Below are 13,621 nucleotides of genomic sequence, written 5' to 3'. Positions count from 1 at the left end.
GACCAGGTTGCTCAAAACCCCATCCAACCTGGCCTTGAACACTTCCTGTGAGGGGGCAGCCACAACTTCCCTGGGCAGCAGAACTTTATGCAAGAGATACAGTCTCCCAAAAGTCTTAAAATATTACTGTCTATTCCTCCAAAAGACAAAAAAGAAAAAAAAGTGCCATTTAAAGGATGCAGGTCCCTTCTGTTGAGACAAATTGAAGCTTTTTAGAGACTAACAGAAATCACATTGGATTCCAAATAAAAGCATTTTAAGTTTTACCTGTCCTCAGTAAGAAATAGTCCTATTACAAAAAAGAGATGATTTAAAATGTCATATTAACTTTATCTGAGGAACTCCTCTATCTTGATCATGATCATCTTACATCATGATCAGAGGGCTGGAGCACCTCGCCTGTGAAGACAGGCTGAAGAAGCTGGGGTTGTTCAGAAGAGGAGGTTCCAAGGTGACCTTATAACAACCTTCCAATACCTGAAGGGGACCTACAAGAAAGCTGGGGTAGGGCTTTTTACATGGGTGTATAGTGAGAGGACAAGGGGAAATGGTTTCAAACTTGAAGAGAGGAGGTTTAAGCTGGACATTAGGAAAAAATTCTTTCCTGTCAAGGTGGTGAGATGCTGGAACAGGTTTCCCAAGGAAGTTGTGGCTGCCCCATCCCTGGAGTGTTCAGGGCCCAGATGCATGGGGATTTGAGCAACCTGGGAGTTGGTAGTAGGAGATGTCCCTGTCCATGCAGGGGTGTTGGAACTAGATGATCTTTAAAGTCCCTTCTAACCCTAGCTGTTCTATGAGTCTATGATCTTTTTGCTCACTCTGTTGACAGAAGCCAAGTCTAACCTGTCACATTTTACTGAAATGTACGGTCCAGAAGAAAAAAATCACCATAGACCACCACATCAGACACCATCTCCAGAGATCTGGCCAATAAAGGTCCCTCATTGACAGCTCCTGATTAACGGATCTATGGCAGCTTGAACTGACCCAAGTTGACATCTATTACACCTCAGGCTCACCTGCTGATGGCCCAGCAAAACACATTTTTGATTGTTTACTGTGAATACCAGTTCAGGAATTGGGGTAGCTGAGGCATAGCTGGTCACCTCTGGCAACAAACCAGATGCCTCCCAGGTATCTGGAGTAGATAGTCTCAAATCTCTGGAATGAGAGTCATCAGAGGAACTGCTGGATCCCAGCATCTCTGAGCAGAAGCTTTATGTTAACAAATAACACTACCCAGGAATGAAGTGTTCTACTTGTTGTTTTCTACGTGGTATTTGAATCTTAGCTGCTGATACCAGCATAATTTGTGTGGAACTACAGCTGTCCAACTTTTCTGGTAATTGTTGGAGGCAGCATGATATCAAATTAAATAGCAGAAAGAATGATTGGATTATTTAAGCAAAATTTGCTTTGCATTCAGCCAGTGGTAAGTAAACAGACTCCATTATTTTTTCTTTTAAATTATCTGACTGATTTGGAACTGCATTGCAATTTAAACTGCAGAGGAGCAAGGTATGCTGCATTTATCCAGTTTAAATACAATTTTTTCTTCTCTCCAGCCATGCTTTAATATACTCTGTGGCATGTACTTTGCACAGTTTCAATTGCATTTTCTTTCTCTGGAGTATTTCTGCTATTTTTACTAAGGCTGGCAATGGTAATTTTTCTTCCTTTTTATTAAAGAAACAGAAGAGCACAGCTTATCCCCTGACTTACTTAAATTGTCTCATTACATTTGTGGTTTCAAGTCGGATTAGTAGCATTAGTCCATATGGTAGTTCTTTTCAATGTTGTAGAGTCCTAAAAATGCATATTATGCAGATTATCTTACTGATAAGGATTTGAATTTTCTTTCTCTTTTTGCTCATTAGGTTGCTAAATGGGAAATGTAGCTCAATATCCATACAGAACCCATTTTCATAACACTTGCTAAACTTATTATTTTTCAGTCTCTCCTTAACTGTTACTGTCAGTATGAGAACTCCAATGTTTTTTCACACCCTCAAGAGACTTACACTTACATAACCTGGCAATTCTTTAATTAATCAAAAATGGAGGAAAAAATGAACCAGTCTAGAAATTATATTGAAAAAGAAATGCAACTTTTGTCAGGATATTCTTGTGTGAGAATATGAAAATATAATTATCATTCATAAAATTTTCAAATTCTTAAGGAAGTTACTAGTTAGTCTTGTTTTTTCCTGAGAAAAGACATTTCCAAATGAAGGCTAAAAAAATGTCCTTAACTCCATTTTAAAATTCTATCTTGCTAACGGCACATTTTTGAAGTAGTAATGGCAAAGAAAGAAGAATTTGGAGTCTTTCTTTCATTATTGCAGATTTTTATTTTATAGATCTGAAACTGTGCATGAACTGAGCAGGAGGTATGAATGAGATAAACGGAATAAGAATTAAAACCAAAAAATAATGACAACAACCAAACCAGCAGAAAACCCACCCAAAGACCAAAGCACAGGAAGATGAGTTTTATAGAGTTCAGGAGGAAGTTAAAAAAAAAGGTGGAAGATTTTGAGAATGAGCTGAAATTGTTGAAGAGAGAATCTGAAGTGCAGTTGATCTGCTGTGGAAGATTCCCGTGATAACCAGAGTTAAGGCTTGCAAAGAAAGAATTTAAATTTTTGACAATAAAACCAAAGCCATATTTATCCAAGTTTAGGCTAAACTGCAGCATATACTAGAGACAGGGTAGTGAATTTGAGGAACTAGAGTCTAGAAGCAGAAAGGTATAAGGAAATTACAATCAGAGGCCAGAGAAATAGTGAGAAATAGTATTTATGGTTGCATGTGGCAATTTTATTTCAGGGATAACTAGAGGAAAAATGCAGTCTGAACAGTTTACCATTTGATTGAATTGAACCTTGGGGAGGAGGTTCAGAAAGTCTAGAGTTTCCACACCTTCCCCACAACTCTGCATCTCCTAAATAAATCTGAACTAACCAAAACATGCAAGTATTCTCCTCTCTGAGCAGAAATTATATTCTCCCCCTGAAGTAAACTATAACTCACCTTGTACTGGTACACTTTGTAAAGGGGTAAGAATAAGCCTCTATTTTTTTTTCATTTCCGTGCATATACTTGTACTTGCTGTGATGGATGCTGCTGGTGTAACAACACTCAAACTGTATCCTAAGCTACTTGCACTTGGCTGTGTCCTTTTAAACACAGGAAGGGAAGATAGCATTTTTTTAGAGACACAGAAAAGATGGTTTTACGTGAGGGAACTCTGGGACCTCTGGACCTCCTTCCCTAGGCAGTCACTCCCAGCACTGGCCCCTCAGTTCAGGAAGGAGATCAAGGTCCTGGAGCAGGTCCAAAGGAGGGCAACCAGGCTGGTGAAGGGACTCGAACACAGACCCTATGAGGAGAGGCTGAGGGAGCTGGGGCTGTTCAGCCTGGAGAAGAGGAGGCTCAGGAAAGACCTCATCACTCTCTACAACTCCCTGAAAGGAGGGTGTAGCCAGGTGGGGGTTGGTCTCTTTTCCCAGGCAACTCTCAGCAAGACAAGAGGGCAAGGTCTCAGGTTGTGCTGGGGGAGGTTTAGGTTGGATATTAGAAAGAATTTCTTTACCGAAAGGGTGATCAAGCATTGGAATGGGCTGCCCAGGGAGGTGGTGGATTCTCCATCCCTGGAGATATTTAAAAAGAGACTGGATGTGGCACTCAGTGCCATGGTCTAGTAACCAGGGTGGTAATGGATCAAGGGTTGGACTTGATGCTCTCAGAGGTCCCTTCCAACCCAGACGATTCTGTGATTCTATGGTGTAGCCTGGCAGGAGCAGATCCTCCTCACCAGGAGCTGTTGGGAGGGAAGAAACAGTGACCTTGATCATACAGGATAGAGACACAGGGCCACATGTGTGCTGGCTCGGGGACTTGTGAACAGATTTCCTGGTCCTGTTTCTGGCAGCAGTCCATTTGGCATTCTTGGTAGAGCATATAGTTTAAGCACTGTTTGTCTCTTTTCCCAATGAAGGAGATGATAGAAAGGTAGAAGTCAGATTTGTTAATTGTCCAACAGGCTTGACAGTGAAGTTTCACAAATTACATTCATTCAAGGTACTTGCTGATGGCCATGTGCACTCTGTCTTAGTGACCAAGGTTGAAATGAGATCTGTTTTTTGGAAATCTAATCATTGTAATACCAAGGCTCTGGGCAGTGAGACTGGCTTGACATTTATTTATTACCTCCTCTGATACAAAGTAATGTGTTATTCCATAGCACTGCCAAATTTCTGGCTTGAATTTCACATTCTCTATATTCTCTCAAAAAAGAACCCAAATTTCTAAATCTATAGCGCTGTTTAAAAGAGTGCAATCACCTACAATTCTCCCACATGCAATTAGCATGGTAATTTCTTAGTGTAGTGTTGAAACTGAATTGATCGAAATTGCAAAATCTTATAATGTTGTAAAAAGGAAGAAACACTGTTTAAAATAGCTTCACTACTAACTAGAAATTATTTTAGTACTTCTCAGAATACATCAGTACTTTAATTCCTCATGTGTGTGTTTGTATTTGAAACATCAGATGTAGGGTGGAGTATTGAGAGATATGAGTAATTTAGTATAATCTCTGACTTGAGTGTAGATGTTTAAATTAGACTTGCGTAAGTTTCAGTTTTCCTGTCCTCTTTTTCTTTTCTTTTTTTTTTTTTTTCCCTGTGCCATTTTGTATTAGATAATGTGGTCTTATTTTTATAAGTTGAACTGCTTTAAAGTTTCTTTGCTTAATCAAAGTACTTCTCAGGGGCAGAGCTTTTCCTTGTCTCATAGAGCCAAGTACCCTCCCCTCCACCTGCTCATTCAGAGCAACATAAATGCATGCTGCTACACCGAGGCACAGGAGAGCTCCCATCAGCAGTAATTGTTGACCTACCACAGTTCCAGTCCGTGATCAATAGATACTACTTTGCTGCACAGCAACAGTGCAGAGAAATTACAGAACCCACTGAGAATTTGTTTTCGACATCCAAACCCAGCTGATGGCCTTCAACTGGAACAGATGTCAGAGAGTGACAGGCACCCTGGGGCACCGTTAAAGTACTGCTGGAACTTGACTGGGGAAAAAAAGAACACTCTCAAATTACTAAGTGCATTCTAACAAATCACATCAAAGTGGAGAAAAAGCCTGAGCAAAAGAAAATTACTACTTCCATTTTCTTTCTTATCTTTCGCTTCAGCACAGTGTGTGTGCTGCCTTATGCAATGCTATCAACTACTGCACTAATGAGCAGTTCAGCTACAAGAAATTATGAAGCTTTTACAGTACTGGCCAAAGGGGTTCTGTGGCAAGAGAAACTGCAGAGATTAGGACGAAGGTGCACTCCAAGGAATGCATTAACTGACTTCTTTACTTCTGCATACGCAGATTCATAAGTGAGAATATTTACTAACCTTTTATCCTTGGATGGCTATGTAAATTCAATCCAATGCAAAAGAGAAAACTAAATTAAATATGACAGTTTCCCCCCTCCCATTGATACGGCATGTGTACAATATTTAGCACAGCTGTTTAGCTTATTCGCAATGTTTTTCTTCCTAGAGATGTTAGGGCTGGGCTGGATAGTGTGGTTTTAATTTGTTGATAGCTCTGGCCATAACTGTGTGCTAATAGCCAGCAGAACATGCATGTGGCTACAAAACTACACATGCATAGGCTCCATTTATTCCCAGAAAATACTTCCAGTTCAGTGAGCCAAAAAGTTTATTAATACTGTCATGGCTTAGGTCCAGCTGGTACCAACCAGGTCTCTGCTCGCTCACCCCCCATCCCCAGTGTGGGAGAAGAAAATCCCAGGGAGGAGAAAATCCACCCAAAGGCTCCTTAATGGAGACAAGGACAGGGAGGTTTTTATGCCCCAATTACAGTAATATGCAAAACCCAGACAGGTTCAACTTGGAAAGGAAAAACTGATTTAATCTACAAGGAGAAAGAGAAAACATGGCCATATTTTAATATGTTCCCCACCTCTGCTTCTTCCTGGACCCAGATTCCTTCACTCCTGTCTCCTCCTCAGCTGCACAGGGGGACTGTTTTTGTTACTGTTTTCTATATAAAATTAGGTTTTGTATAAGAGTACAAGCATGAGTAAAACAACAAGCATGAGTAAAACAACAAGCATGAGTAAAACAGGATAGGTGTAGACATCAAGTAAATTGGAGATGCAGCTGTGACAACTAAACTGAGTAAAACAAAGCTACAGACAGGTGAGGGAAAGCTCAGATGTAGCAGTCCCAGAGGCCTTGCAAAATCGGTACAAGAATGTGATAATAGAACCAATCAGAGAATTTTCGAGGTTGGAAGAGACCTTTAAGACCATTTAGTTCCAACCCCCCTGCCATGAGCAGGGACACCTCCCACTGGATCAGGTTGCTCAGAGCCCTGTACAGCCTGGCCTTAAAAACTTCCAGGGATGGGGCTTCCACCACCTCTCTGGGCAACCTGTTCCAGTGTCTCACCACCCTCATGGTGAAGAACTTCTTCCTAACTTCCAGTCTAAATCTACCCTCTATTTTAATCCATCCCCTTAGTCCTATCACTACCTGACATCCTGAAAAGTCCCTCACCAGCTTTCTTGTAGCCCCATTCAGATACTGGAAGGCTGCAATAAGGTCTCCTCAGAGCCTTCTCTTCTCCAGAGTGAATAACCCCAACTCTCTCAGTCTGTCCTCATAGGAGAGGTGCTCCAGACCTCTCATCATTCTTGTGGCCCTTCTCTGGACACCCTCCAGCATGTCCCTGTATTTTATGTATATTTTATAATAGGCAATACACTATTACAGGGTTACACAGTTACAAAAGTAAAAGGTGGTTTTGAATTTATGGTTATTTTTAATATATTTCTTTAAAAATTCTTCTCAGCAGCCCATCTTGAACACTGGTATTACTTGAAAACTACCTCTGCTTTCAATTAAAAAATGCTTTTTTCTAAAGAAAAAATCAATTTACAATACAAAGCAAGAACACTGCTACCCTATTTAGATGTCTTAGCTCAGGTAAAGCTGCTCAATTTGTATTTTAACACCCTCCACACCCCCACCCACGCTCTGATAAACTTTAGCTTTTAATACTCTCCAGCTGTGCCTTCTGCAGTAATTGGGGTCATTAGTCTTTGCCTCCCCAGGCTAATTACCAGCACAACCCAAATGTCATCCTCTAGAGAAATGGAGCTTGAACAGGTTAAAGGCTGCAGACAAATGCAGGTAAAAACAAAGGGGAAAAGAAAAGATAAGTCAAGATTATTTTCTGTGCCTTTTTTATTTCATCTCCTGTATTAAGCAGCAAGTTCTACTGGCTTCTATAGGCTCTGTTTCCTTTAAAAGGCTCCAAAATCTTAATTTTTAGTGAGGCAAGCACAAAAGATGTCTTTCTGTCTTGTCTATGTTCATACCTAAATTGGGTGCCTCTTAAGAATAGGTCTTAACTAGAAACCAACTCCTTTATATTTTTAGTCTGTCTAAAGGTCACTACATTTTAATTCTAGTACCTAGTAACTTTGGTTCTGGCTCGGTGAAACAGTAAGTGCTGTTTTCCATGTCTTACCAATGTTAAAATTTTAATCATGGTCTGGAAAACCAGAAGAATGGCTAATGCACCAAAGTACAGACTTTTCTTTTTAGACTCCTTTTTTAAAGTCAGTCTATGAGGTCTACTATATAAAACTACAAGGGAAGATTCTAATTTGACCTTAAAGTATAACATGAATGTTAAAATTTTATAGTTAAATCATTGAAGTCATATCAACATATTGAAGGCATTTGTTTGTAAGCTTTACTTTCAAACAAGTACACTCTATGTGTGACCTGGAATTCTGAAGTACATTCCTTTGATGAAGGGAGGAACAAAACTTTTTCACCCCGGATCCAGAATTTTGCTCTAAATTTTTGGTTATTGTTAGCATAGTGAATACTTAGTAACTGAGTAAATCAAGAGTTTCTAAAAGCAATTCTAAGGAAGAGTTTACCATTATCATTTTACGTTTCAGATAACTTATAATCATGCTGATAGATGAAAATTATTCTATGAGGAAAAATTACAAATTAGTGGGTCTATAGGGCAGGATGTGACTATATTTGCATTCCTTTAATAAGAGCATGAGATAGGAATATGCAATATGCTTTCCCTAGATAAGTATTCAGGGTTGTACTGCATATTTATTACCAGGGCCTAGACTTTGGGGCAAACTTTTGGTCACTGAAGAGTGGATTTAGCAAAGCTGTTTTAGGACCTTTGGCTATTTGCTACATTTGATAATTCAGAGCTACAACTTTTGGAGTAAGGGCAGGTTTTGTATTGCTCTGTAAGGGAAGGAAAATGGATCCTGCTTTTATGCAGAGCATCTGAGCTGTTCTTTATGTGCTGTGCAAGCAATAAAAAAAAGATCTAAGAGTTAACCTTAAGCCTGCTATTTAGGCTTGAAAGAAAAAGCTCTGCAAGAGTGAGCTCCCAGTAAATGAAGGAGTTTGACTCACCTAACCACTTCTCCCTTTGTGGTTGCAGCCCCCTTCCAGCCTTAGGATTTTTTCCCAGCCTTAGGATTTTTTCCCAGCCTTAGGATTTTTTCCCAGCCTTAGGATATCTTCAGTCGCAGGCTTAGGATATCTTCAGTTCACAGAGTTTTGAACATCCTTCACACTGCCTCTGGAGGAAAAGGTCAAATTTTGTGACTGGAGAAGTTGTGAAGTTAGATGGGAAATGTAACCAGCTTCCTGTTTGCTGAATGCCAGAGGAGCTGGGAATCTGTGTAGGTCTGGAATAATTTGTAGCTAGAGTATAGCATATTCCCAACTTGACTGAGGCCTTTATTACAAATTTATGATTAGAGATGAATCAAATCTCCTTTTTAACAAAGTGTTATGTATAACAGAAAGTATAGTGTGCATGGATAGGAAAGACCTGTTTAGGTCCCCTCACTGCTTGTATTCTGGATGATCTAGTGGTACAGCTTTTTTGTTGTAAAATTCCTCTAGAAAATGGCTTTCATTAGGTTTCATTTGTGATTTCACCTGTAACTGAAGAAAAACAAAAATGTGAGAATGTAACAATCAGTAAGGGGCAAGAAAGGAACAGGAGATCTTCAGGCAGAAAATGTGAAGTAAATTCTAAAGCTTATTGTGAGCAAAGGCCTTGTGTATTCTTGGTGCTGCTGGTCATGGGTCTGAGGGTAAAAGTCAAGGGAGCAGTTTCAGAGTCTAGGAATTCCTGAGAAAGCAGGAATGTTTAACGAAGATGAAGATTACAGGCTATCTGACTGTTCCTTTGTGTTGTTTGGAAAGATGGTAGGAGGTTGAGGGGCCTGCCTGCCAGTTAGGAAAGGATAATTTTCTCCAGACATGAGAACTGAAAAGTTAAACTGATTTTAAATTTTCTGCTGGAATGGTATGTTTTCCTTTGAAAATATTTACTTTTTTAATTTTTTTTCCCCCTAAAAGAGGCCAGCCTAGTACTGCAGCTGCACAGAACACCTGGACTCTGTGACTTGTGACATTTCTCTGGCTTGGCTGGGGAAATAAGCAGGAAGCGGGGGAGTTACTCAAAAGCACTTGGAGCAAAAAGCTTTGCAGTCTCATTTCTCAAGGAAATAAAGTGGAAATGACACCAATCTTTCAACATTAGTCAGCTCTGAGCTGTGCATTACTTCCGCAATGCAGGCAATTCTGTGGAATCCTCTCAGCAGCAGACTCTGCAGCTTTGCTTTTTGCTGCCCTTGACTCTTTTTTGAAAGAGTGAAGTTTCATTTTAGAACAAGCAGAGATGGTTTTTTGTGGGGTTTTTTTTTTGTGTGTTAAATTGTACTTTGATAGTATTTTAATAACTGATATAAATTAAGTCTTTTCACAGGCTAATTAATCTGTCTGATAAAAAAAGTTTCAGGAGAGCTTTTGGCATTGTATTCTTTATGTTTAGGAGTCTTTAACTTTTCTTTGCAACAAATTACAAGTGCACTTTGAAAGCTAAATCAAAGTTTTCCGGACACACTTTTCCTCTGTGAGTAGAGTGGAGGTGTGTTTAATTTTGTTTTCTTCCCCTCTTAAGTTTTATTAAATTTGACATTCATTTTCTGGACAGATTGTTTTCCATAATTGCAAACTTGAGAAGTGACAGAGCTTGTGTTGATATTCTACCCATTTAGACAGAATTTTGTTGTTAAGGCATCTCCTTTTATTAGTGTGGCAGATTATGCAAGAAATGGTTCATTACCTAGAGATAATTCAACAGGTTTTAACAAAACAAATAATTTTATTTACAGGTGAATTGAGGGGTTGTTCAACAGAAATAATAAAAATCTTTTATCTAACTCGCTTTAATAAACTCTAAGTGGCTATGGGGCTCAAATTTAAGTTACAAATTGAATGTAAATTACAAAGATAAACATCATTATGAATTTTTCCAGTTCATTTCTCTTGTCTGATAATTCTGCTTGTTACCCCTTCTAATTTATTATGCAGATCTGTCAAGAGGAGAAAGAAATTAAAGGTCAAATATAGAAGGCATGTGTACATGTGTGTGCGTTCATGTGAGACTCGATTCTCATGAAATACTGGACCAGATCACTGAGTTCTTAAAAAGATATAAATGTCTAAATCCTTTGTTTCATCCTTCTGTGGCTACACACCACCAAAACAAAAAACTTCCTGAGGAGAAACCTATTTCTGTCACTTTTGTTTTACAGCAGTTACAAGTGTCACTTTCAATAACAAAATATTACATCATGGCTTTGTCAGGAGAGCTACTGCTAAATCCACCTCACTGAATAATCCAGGATACCCCTTTGGTGAAGGACAAAAAGGTAAAAAATTCCTTAATTATTTTCTTTATTGCTCCTTTTAACTCACTATAGAAATATGTTCTGTGAGGAGTGTGTTCTCAAACTTCTGTGATCTTTGCTTGACATAAATCATCTCTAAAATTGCTTTTAACTTGAACTGGGGCCTGGCTGAAGTTTTGGTGGTAGTCTAAAGCCACTGTTTTACCTCTCTTACTCTGTGCTGCATACTCAGGGCTTGTCCAAAGTACTGTGTGCATTATTTTACCATGACGTGTATGTGGACTTCAGTGAGTAATACTCGTTTTTACTGCAGACTGAAAGGGCAAGATCCTAAATTAGTGATTGGTGATAGTTGAAATATGATTAATGGACTGAAATTTCAATGTTGTACCAACTCCTGCTTAGGCAGCAGTGGGTTATTCTTGGCTGGTGGCCAACCAAGCAGCAGGACAAGGGCAGATATTACAGGAACAAGAAAGCTTCTGAGTTGATGTAAAGACAGGGAAGTTGCTTACCAATTGCTATCACAGGCAAAACAGTTTCAACATAGGAAAAATTACTATATTGTCAATGAAAGTAAGAATGTGAGTTACTGTTTTGAGTAGTGATCAATAAAAGAACAAACACTGAAACAAGACCTGTCCTTCACAGGTGGCCTTCACACCTTCACTCCATACTCCTCTAGCCCCTCTACACCCCAAGTGGCACAGCAGCAGGGTGGGGAATGGGAGGCTGTGGGCAGTCCATAGAAGCTCCTTTCATTCTTTCTCTTTCCTCTCCACACTTTTCCACTGGTCCTCCATGGGCACTCCATGGGCTGCAGTCCTCCAGGAATATCCATTGGCTTCAGTGTGGAAATCAACCTGCTCTGGTGCCCAGAGCACCTTTCCCCTTCTTTCCTCTATGGCCTCGGTGTCTACAGTGCTGTTCCTCAGATTATTTTCTCACTCCATTCTCACAGATGCTGGGCAGCATTTTTTTCCCTGTCTTAAATATGTTACCACAGAGGAACCACCATCATTGCTGATGGGTTCAGCTGTGGCCTGCAGAGATTAAGTTGGAGCCAGCTGGAACTGGCTGTGTCCAGCCTAGGGCAGCCCCATCATTTCCTCACAGAAGCCACCCTGGGCACCTGCACCCTGTACAAGCAGCAGCACAGAGCACATTTAGGATACATTGGCAGCTCAGAAAGCCAACCATATCCTGGTCTGCATCTAAAGAAGCATGGCCAGCATGTCAAGGAAGGTGATTCTCCCCCTCTGCTCTCCTCCTGTAAGTCTCCACCTGGAGTCCTGTGTCCAGTTCTGGAGTCCTCAGCACAAGAAGTGTATGGAGGTCTTGGAGCACATCCAGAGGAGGACCACAAAGATGGTCAGAGGGCTGCAGCACCTCTTGTGAAGACAGGCTGAGAGAGTTTGCATTGTCCAAGATGGAGAAGAGAAGGCTCTGGGGAGACCTTCTAACATCCTTCAAGTACCTGAATGGGGGCTACAGAAAAGCTGGGGAGGGACTTTTTATAAGGGTGTGTAGTGGCAGGATGAGACATAATGCCTTTAAACTGGAAGAGAGTAGATTTAGATCAGATGTTATGATTAAATTCACTGTGAGGGTGAGATGCTGGAACAGGTTTCCCAGGGAAGTTGTGGCTGCCCCCTCACTCGAAGTGTTGAAGTCCAGGTTGGATGGGGCTTTCAGCAACACTGTCCAGTGGGAAGTTTCCCTGCACAAGCAGGGGGGTTGGGATTACTATGATCTTTGAGGTCCCTTCCAACTCAAACTATTCTATGGTCTCAAGCAGCTCAGTGGCTCTTCTTCTGGGGAGTCATGAAAATGTCAGGGCCTTCCATATGGATGTAGCCTGGGCTTCTTATTGAGATCAAATTCAGCTGTTTTCAGTCAGCTATCAGAAGAGAGTGATAACAGCCTTTTTAACAGAGCTTATTCCTTGAGGAGATTGCATTACTTTTTCTTGGAAGCTCACAGCTTCTTAAAGATCTCCTGGATATGTGAAGAGGTTTGTCAATAAAAGCAGCTCTTTAGTACTGCTCTGTAACCAAAATCCTGTTTTCTTTCTTCCACTAGTGCTATGTGAAAAGCCACAAAAATATACATCTTTTCAGTTCATTTTAAAATCCTCTTTAGTGTATTAGTGGTGATGGTTTAAATGTAACTTTACTCATGTCTTTCATTTCAGAAGTAATTGTTCATAAATTACCATTAATAAGAGAATATTTCTGGTGAATGTGATTGCTCAGTAAGTAGATATTCCCAAGATGGCTTTACTGAAAAAATGCTATTGACCACTGAAGATGAATTAAGAAAATTTGTCAAGACTTCCAGAAGCTGTTCTCTTTTTAAGGCTCAAATGCCTTCTTAAATCCCAATGTTAATGGGCAAAATGTATTTGTTTTTTTTAAAGCTATCAGTATGTAGCTTACTCTGAATTATTAAAGATGGAGCTTTATTCTTGTCTAGGTATCTTCTTGTTGCTTATGAAATCTCTGAACAATTGTTTGAATCCTCATGTGTGAGAAAGCTGTGCTTTAATCTTTTCCTTGCAGAGGGGTGGAGGAGCCTTCTCATTGCACAGGGCTATGTAGACAAGTGTAAGCTTTGTAAAGAGTAGTCATAGCTTATTTTTGGTTTTAGTTTTGTAAAAAAAGAAAAAATTATTAAAAAGAAAGTAATTTTGGGATACCAGACACTCTTTTCATCTCCCATCGGTTGTATTGTCTGGCTTCAGGGAATACCATATTTTGGTGAAAGAAAGAAAACTACTTCAGAATGGAAAGACCACAATGGCTTTTAAACTTCCTCTACTCTTT

The sequence above is a fragment of the Calypte anna genome, chromosome 2 (assembly GCF_003957555.1).
Source record: "Calypte anna isolate BGI_N300 chromosome 2, bCalAnn1_v1.p, whole genome shotgun sequence".
NCBI lineage: Eukaryota > Metazoa > Chordata > Aves > Apodiformes > Trochilidae > Calypte > Calypte anna.
The sequence above is the reverse complement of the archived record's forward strand: the minus strand, read 5'-3'. Positions refer to the sequence as shown.